We start from the raw sequence: 9,065 nt of genomic DNA, 5'->3' as shown, positions 1-9,065 counted from the left end.
AAGATTTCAACCAAGGTCAAACTGTGATGTGTCATTTAATTTTTTTTAATATATTTGATACTTAAATTAGTTTATATTTATTAATTTTTTATTCCTAACCAACAAGATGTGTGTGGCCCAATGGTTTGCATGCTGGAGATGTTATTTCACTTGTTGAGAGCAGGTTCAAGTCCTGCCAATAGCATATTTTTATCAATTTTTACCAAAATGATGACATGGATGAACCGGGTTCTTATAGATCGGTCCAAGGACCAATTCTCGATTAACTTGGCCAGACCGGCCGGTTTAGTCTGGGTTTAAAAACAATGCATGGAACTTAGTGTCTTTTGTTATTTCTTGCGAGTGGATCTATTATTTGAGATTTCAATCACTTAGTTATTCTTTAAGAAGTTTAATATATGTTAGGATTTCAAGTCTTAATTACAAAAGATTTCTTTGTGAGGCGTTATAAGAGATTTTTGTATAAGAGTTTAGATCACTTGGTTATTTACAAACGATGAAGAAGAAAAGCAGGGTAAATTTTCATGAGTATGTCTAATATGAGAGAAAGAGAGAGAGAGAGAGAGAGAGAGAGAGAGAGAGAGTGTGTGTGTGTGCATGTGTAGCCATCCATAATGCATAAAGAAATGGTGTATTTTAGTAGACACACTCAACTCAAGCCTCCTTACATGGAGAAGATGATGGGAACACAAGTTCTTAGCTAAATTGATACCTATTAGTATTGTGGAGGATACCTAAATTGATACCTTTTAGTAAAAATATTCGGTTTGAGGTAGGGGTGGAGGATAGAGTGAAACTTTGGACAGATCAATGGTGTGGAGATTCTCCACTTCAATTGACCTTTCCGGTTGTGTATGGGATTGCCTCCAATAAAGAGGCATCAGTGACCTCTTCTCTTGAATGGTTGGAGATAGGAGAAGGGAGAAGCTGGGATGTCCATTTCATTTGGAGACCAAATGATTGGGAAATGGGTGTTATGGATGAATTTCTCTGTACTTTGGGTTCTAATTTACCTCCAACTGAGAATAGAGACTGTATGCGATGAAAGTTGACGAAGAATTGGGATTTTGATATCCGATCGTTTTATAATAAGTTAAGATATCCATTGCCCATTATCTTTCCTTGGAAAGGTGTTTGGAAGGTTAAGACCCCTCGGCGTGTTTCTTTTTTTGTGTGGACTGCTGTATGGGATAAGATACTTATAGGTGACAATTTGAGGGGTAGAGAGATGGACTTTGTTGACTGGTGCATTATATGTCGTTGTAATGAGGAGACGGTGGATCATTTGTTATTGCATTGTGGTAAGGCTTACCGGTTGTGGAGTTTGGTGTTTAGATCATTTGGGATTGCATGGGTCTTGCCAAGATCAGTTGCGAATACTCTCTTTAGTTGGTGGAATTGGCTTGGAAAGCATTCGACTAGCATTTGGAATTTAGCTCCGCTTTGCTTAATGTAGTGTCTTTGGAGGGAATGAAATTGGGGGACGTTTGAGGACATGGAAAGTTTCGACGACTAGCTATTGGCTTTTTTCAGTGGCTCCCTTTTTGACTGGTCTAAGGCTTAGGAACTCACCTCTAGCGATTCTCTACCTATATTCCTTACTTCACTCCTTTGTAATTAGTATCTTTTTTTTTTTTTTTTTTCATCTTCTTTCTCTGTATTTTTTTTTAACTCTGCCTTTTGACTTTCTGCATGAAGTAGTGTTCTTGAATATACATCTTTATTACTCATCAAAAAAAAAAAAAAAAAAAAAATTGACATGTGAGCAGTGCTAGCACTAGTAGTAGTAGATAGAACTGGATCAATTTGGGCCACCTGTGCCATGCGAGTTTGTAGTTTATCTAAGCAGTGGAAGTTGAGAATTGGGCTTATTTCATGAACAGATAGTGGGTTCTTGAGGTCTTAAAAAAAGGGCTTTCAACTTAAAAAAAAAAAAAAAGTTTCCGACGAAAAGGCTTTTGGTTGGGCCACAGTTATGGCGAATGCTAGGCTAACAGTATAATAAAATTGTTCCTTAGGTGGGCTGGACATTTCAGATATGGACCAATTGAAATTAGTGGGCATACTAATTAGTTTGAGGCCCAACTCAGGTTCCATGAGAGTTTTTGTGTTTAAGACTTGCAGAGTTATGGAAATTTGTGCTTTTGGTTGATTTTCTAGTTTTGATTGGCTACGCTCACTTGTTAAAGTCTCAGGGAACTAAACATTTGGTTAGGATATTAAGCGGCGGCGGCGGGGGGGGGGGGGGGGGGGTGGGTGGTTTCTCTTGAACTTGAAGCTTGATGCAGAATTTAAGGCTATTTCTCACAACTTGAAGGTTACAATGGCAGGAGCATTAGCTAGTCTGACGTTTATCAGAGTGAGTTGTGAAAAGCGTACATGTCCACCGCTTCTTCTATCTGCATTTCTGGTTCTCTTTTGAAGTGGCCTGATTGAATTTAAACTCTAATACATAAGAAATCATAACGTAAGTATTTACGAAAATATCATAATATTTATCCTCTTATCAAGAAAAACAAAAGATGCAGTTGACTCTTTTAAAAAAATGAAATAAAGGCGGCTCTCTCATATGACAGAAAATATAGGGATTTGGGAATAAATCCAAATTTTAAAGGAAAAACTAAGTATTTGGTTTCCATCATTTACAACAGATTTCAATTTAGTCTTTAATCTTTCAATTGTATTAAGTTGGTTTTTAACCTTTCAATGTCATGTCAATTTAGTCCATGTTATTATCTATTGGATGGAAAAGTCTAACGTGTCACATGGTCGAAATAAAAAATAAAATTGCCACATCAGCTGCCACCTAGACTAACATGTCAACAATGTTAATTTTATTTTATAAAATTTTAGCATAATTTTAAATTAGAAAACAAGAAAACCAACATATAATTGAATCCTAACTCATGTCTATCAAAAAAAAAAAAAAAAAATCATTTTCCTCAAAAAATAACAAAAATCCCTTATTAGTCACAGTCACAATTTCTTCACATGTCTTTAAGGTCCCAGCGGTTATGATTGCACTATCTTCTCTAATAATGAGGTAGGAACTTGCAGAATTACTTTGCTGCAGTGACGAAGAGAGGATCCCATATCCCATATTCATTAAGGGGTAACCTAGAAACTATTGGTTCTCCAATAACCCTCAGCCCTGCAATTTAAAGACGAGTTCTTTATCTTATCTTCCTTAGACAATAAATCATATAGAAAAAAGAGATCTAGAGATTAGCATACATGAGTGTTTGTGTTTCTAGTTCATAACCTTTAGAGCCATATGAGAAGCAATGTTAAACTTATGGTCACATCCTATGAAAATCATTTTTCATGTCTTAGATTAATATTTTGTTAAGGAAGATTGCGAAGAATGTTCCCCCAATAAGTGAAAGCCCAATTTCAAGTGTAAAGATGCAACTGTTACTTTTAAATAAAATGATTCTCCATACTTGTAGATTAATGCTGTCATCAAATAAACCTTATCAAATCAAACAGAAATTTATAAGATTAGAGAATTAAAGGCCATTTCTCCAAGCTGTAGCTATTTCTTCCATAGCATCAATACTCATTACATTACATGAACTGTAGTCAAATCATCAAGGAGAATTTCTCCAATGATATTCATGGAATAAACTTTAAGGAAACAACCATGATAAATAGAATAGATCAACTGCTTTATTCATTAGTCTGACCACAATATATGAAGAAATCACAAACAAGGAAAAAAGTCCAATGTGTCCATGTCCATGGGTCTGTGACTGTCCCTGTTTAATGAAAGGAGGAGAAGAGATTTTGGATTTTAGGGAGAGTGTTTTACATGGATTTGTGACTATCCCTGTTTAATGAAATAAGCAAAATTCTGAATCAAACAAAAAAGATTTGATTTGGGTTTTCTAAAAAAAAGTTGCGTGTTCTCTAAGAAACAAAAATTGATATGTTAGTCCTGGTGACATGGCATTTTTTTTTATTTAGATGGTTTGACATATCAGACTTTTCCATTCAAGAGATAACGGTAGGGATTAAATTGACACTGCATTGAAAATTTAAGGACCAAATTGACACAATTGAAAAGTTAGGGAGTAGTCAAGATTTAAAATCATGACTTTTTAGATAATAATATAATAAGCACCAACTTGAAAATCACCACAATAAATAGAAAGAATAGCCAAAAGTCTCAATCAACTAGAGGAAACAAAAGACAGAAGTCTAAGTTATTTTAAATTTCAAAACTAAATTGCCTTTGAAGGCTACAATGCATTTAAATATTAAAAAGAAAATTTATTGCGGTTAAGAAAGCGTATAAAACCGTAATTTGACTAAACAACATTAGAAGCATCTAAAAACAAGAAAATAAATACCCTAAACCTTAAATAATTAAAATTACATAAAAAAAATACTAAAATTATTAAATTACAAAAATTAAATTATAGATTATATCCTATATCATTACATAAAAATAATAAAATTATTAAAATTACAAAAATTAAATGATAGAATATGTCCTACATCAAGAGTGTAAACCAATATTTTCCACCATAACTTGATTGAATTTAAACTCTAATATCATAGGAAATAATGACGTAAGTATTTTAACATATTTATCCTCTTAACATACTCAGATATTCTAACAAAATATGCAATTGATTCTTAAAAAAAAAAAAAAAAAATAAAGGCAGCTCTCTTTATGGGTCATTCTACGATACTCCTATTTGTTTTGGGGGGTACGGTACCCTCCCTAATCCTAACCTTTAATTTTTAATTGTTTCAATCCTGCTCATTCATTTAATTTTAATAGAAACCTGTTACTGGTAAAGTAGGTCAGTGTATATTAAACTAAAAAAATTTCAGATGTTTCCCATCTCAGCCTTCTCTCTTTATCTTACGTTCTCTTCTTGTTCCTATGCTTCTCTGATTCTTTCTTCTTCCTTTCTCAGATTTTGCTCTTGCGTTCACTCCACTCCCTTATATTCATGGTCACATTATATTCCTGTTTTTCTATCATTCTAGGTATGATAGAAAAAGCTACAAAATTTTACATAGGTTTCCGATCTGCAAATCAGAAGCAGCTTGAAGATAGAGATAGGTTGTTGCAGGTAATTCACCTCTACAATACGATTCTGTTGTTTCTTGCCTTGCTAAGAGAGGAGAAATCATAGGACCTGAGATCAAGCAGTGATTTTCATGGCAAAAAAACGTTCTTCAAGAAAACAAATCCATATCCAGCAGAAGAAATTTCCGATTCTAACCATCCTCAGGTTGCTATTTCTTAGTCTAGATCCCTACCTCTAGATTGGCAAAATATGGGTTCTATAATTCTTTGTAGGTCATGTATTTGTTTAGGGAATTTGTTTTTTTTTTTTTTTTTTTGGTTTTTTCAATTCAATTAATAATAGAAATTTATGCCATGTAATTGATATTTGACATGTACATGCCATAAGGTTCTTTTCCTCTCTTTCTTCTTTCGATTTTCTTGGATTTTATGATGTGAGAAGAAAATGTTGAATTGTGATTGAGTTAGTAAATAGGATTCAGGATGGAGGAATTTTTTGCATTTAAAGTTTGGGTTTTTTTATTTTATAAGAGTGCTTATGCATATACATGTTTGTAAAAATGCCAAAAAGGGCTTTTGTTTTTTTATTTAATATATATTTTTTCCTCTATGCATAATGTTTCCTTTCCTTAGTTATTTAATAGGCCATTGTAGTGTTTTTGATGTGTTTGGATTCGGTTAGCTTCTTGTGATGGCAATAGCTATGCTTTGCCGTGCTTGGCCGAGCTTTGCATTTGAGCCTGAGGATAATGTCTTAATTCTTCTGAAAAAGAAAGAAAATCATGTCTAGTATTCTAAGTTAATGATTTACTCGTGTTCTTAGTGTTTTTAGAGAAATAGCCTATATTGGTCCAAAGGTCTACACGTGGAAACTATCATGATGACTATTATGATCATCGTCATCATAGTTTCCATATGTAAACCTTTGAAAATGATAATAAATAGTCAAAATAAGAACTTATGGAACCTTGGTATGAAAGTAGTAATAATTCTAGAGAATTACAACATCTTTCTTCCTTAAAAAAAAAAAAAAGAAATAGAAACGAGCTATCCTAACTCCTAACAGACATAGTAATTCAGCAAAAAGAAGAAGAAGAAAAAATGATATTTTAATTCATAAAAGCAGAGAACTTAAATAGTTTGCATTTTTGCAATAAATATTATATTAATGGGTACAACGATGTTTGCACTGTAATTTTCATCTAGGACTTCAGAATATGAGGACAATTATGCAGAATGCAAAAGAGCTCTTGAGGTTTATATCCATGAGATTTGCGGCTCATTAAATGGAAGTAATAGTTGCTTTGTTTGCCATTACAGTCAGGTGACTTCTACACTAAATTGGCATCATGAATACTGTTGATATCAAAGACTAAAGTTCAAGTTATATAAAATACAATTCTTCAATTGCCGTTTATACAATACATCTAGTACTAATTTAGAAAGCTCTCTGTGTGTGCATGGTTGGTTTAGTCAAGTTTTTTGTGCACTAACTGTTAATAACTTCTTTATCTGTTCATACTTTTAGAGAATAATTTGTAACAAAAAAGCCAAATCAATCTGCAGAACAAGAAGAAGACGTCTCATCACAAGAAAATCTCTGGTTTCCAAATAATCTAGTGGCTCTACCATCTTGTACTTTTTTATGAGATTATTATAAATTCAACTGCAATTAACTTGCCGATTTCTTTCTATTTTACTCTCTCCTTGTTCAGTTGATTTTCACTTGTAAAGATGGTTTGTATGCCTACTTTGAGAGACAAGTTTGGTTGATACTTTTTAGTTGTTAATCAGTTTATCTAAAAAGTTTGCTCCAGGTAGTTCTTTAAAAGTTCTCATCACATCTGCAAATTCACGAATTCGGGTTGTTGACGGTATTGATTTGGTTCACAAGTTTAAAGGTATAAATAAGATACATCAAATTGTGTCTTCATTTGTTGTTGTTACTTTTCTTTTCATTTTTTTTATTAACATGAAAATGCTTGATACATGAAATTTTTGTCTTAAACTTGGTTGACATGATTAATATCATTGTACCTCCAAAAGTTGGTACCTTTCTTCATTTCCTGGAGTTCTCAATGGTACTTTCATTATGCAAAGTGTTAAAAATTGCTTTGAACTTAATGGCCTTGGTACTCCATGGCTATCTCTTAGATTTAGGCTGTTATAGTTCTGACTTGCAACTATTAAAATATTGTACATATTTGATCTTTAGGAAGGACAATGGTTAAGTCACTAATTTGGAGAGCAAGAACCTATTGTTAAGCTACGGTGGATCACAAATTTTTTTTATAAACCATTATAGTAGCCTTTTAGTTACAATACGGTAAACCTGTGACCTTTGGAAATATGGTGTAGCATGAATGTGCTTGACTTGGTGCTCTTTAGAGGCGTGTAGAACTTACCTATAAAAGAAACTACATAATAAATTAGTTGAACTTTTCAATAAAATTACTTATCAAAAAAATAAATGAACAAATTAGTTGGAAAAAAACTTGCTGTCAAAAGGAATGAATCTTTGAGTTGGACCTTATCAAAAACTTATCAATATTTTGTTATAAATTTTAAAGATGTTAATTTATTTTTAACTCTTGCGTTCCTTTTGTGTTTATCACTTTAGTCATAATGTCTTAATTATATGCTTTATTTGATAAATTCCCCTTTGATGTGCAGAAAACTACCAGAATTCTCTATGCAATGCGGTGTGCTCTTACGAACATCTCATTTTTCGAAGTGTTGATAATTATACCATGTAAATGGAGATACTTTAGTTACCACTTGAGCTGCAAAAGGGACTAAGAAATTCCTACAAGTAAGAAGTTGCCATGTTCAGAACTCAGGAATGAATAATCCAAACATGTAGACCAATTGCAAGATGCATTTGATTCTCTTTTTCAATTATTGCCATGATGGTATTCAAATATAGATGTGAAGAAACACATTATAGTGGATTTCTTTGTAAATGAATTTTTTCCTTCTTATGATGAGCAAGTAGCAGAGTAAGTAGAAGTCAAGATACTTATAATGGATTTCTTTGTAGTTTTTCAGCTTCTTTTAGATACTTTACAACAAGAGACCTGTTTGTAGTGCATGAAAATGGGTTGTATATCATTTCACGTTATCATTATTATGAGGTAAAAAACACTATATTTAGCTCCAAGTGCAAGTAGGTGGTATGTTTTCTTTGGACCATCTATGGCATATACAAATAGAACTAATAAATTATTTATCCTCTCGTATATGAACTTGTGGAAAAATGGTTTCATATAGCATTCAGATCAAGAGGGCAAAAATATTAAAACACCCAAAATTTGACCAATCAATGCAAAAAATAAAATAAAATAAAAAATTACATCAGTTTTTGTATCACTTGTGCAAAATATGAAATTTAAAATTTCAAAATATTTTAAAATAAATGGCTGAGAGGGGGTCATATGTGATGTTTGTTCTACTGAATGACTTTCCGGGGCTAACTCAACTATATGGCCGTGTGCTAACTACTTCTTGGTATTGCAATTTTCAAGTTATAACAAGTTTTGTTCATGTTTAAAGATTGTTTTAGGAAGATTTTGCAGATACATAATGCCTTTTATTTCTACATAAGTTCACCACTAATAAAATTATCACATAATGTCCTGCTTTTTCCCCCCTTCCTTTGTTTTATTGTCCAATTTATTTTATTTAAGTTAACTCATTGCTTCTTTTTTCTCCTTAGAAACATACAAGAGCATGTGCTTATAAAAACAAAATTATTGACAATTGGAGGACATTGAGATCTTGTGTGGGAGGAATAGAGCTCCTAGAGTTGGTGCAAAATATATGGACAATGCAGTTGAAGTTATAAATGAGGAAGGAGACAAGTGATGAATTCTCCTATTGCACAACAACACGTTAGCATTTGGTATCAATAAGTTATGCAATTGAACCTTACCAAAGAAAAAAGAGTAGAAAATATCCACTTCAAAACAATTTTTAGTTTGAGATTTTGAATGTTGCTAAAAAAAAAACCCATGTATTTTGG

The 9,065-nt window shown here is 32.5% G+C and overlaps 1 long non-coding RNA gene across 1 annotated transcript; it reads left to right on the top strand.

The window, feature by feature from the left end:
- The first annotated feature begins 4,872 nt into the window (after positions 1-4,872).
- Positions 4,873-8,165, top strand: LOC142622735 (uncharacterized). The gene is made up of 3 exons (XR_012841957.1): positions 4,873-5,249; positions 6,852-6,945; positions 7,718-8,165. It is a non-coding gene; the product is annotated as an uncharacterized LOC142622735 (long non-coding RNA).
- Positions 8,166-9,065: the final 900 nt, after the last annotated feature.

This window comes from Castanea sativa, chromosome 1 (assembly GCF_040712315.1).
Source record: "Castanea sativa cultivar Marrone di Chiusa Pesio chromosome 1, ASM4071231v1".
In the NCBI taxonomy this organism is placed as follows: domain Eukaryota; kingdom Viridiplantae; phylum Streptophyta; class Magnoliopsida; order Fagales; family Fagaceae; genus Castanea; species Castanea sativa.
Note: the sequence above shows the minus strand (reverse complement) of the source record. Positions and strands in the feature narration are given on the sequence as shown.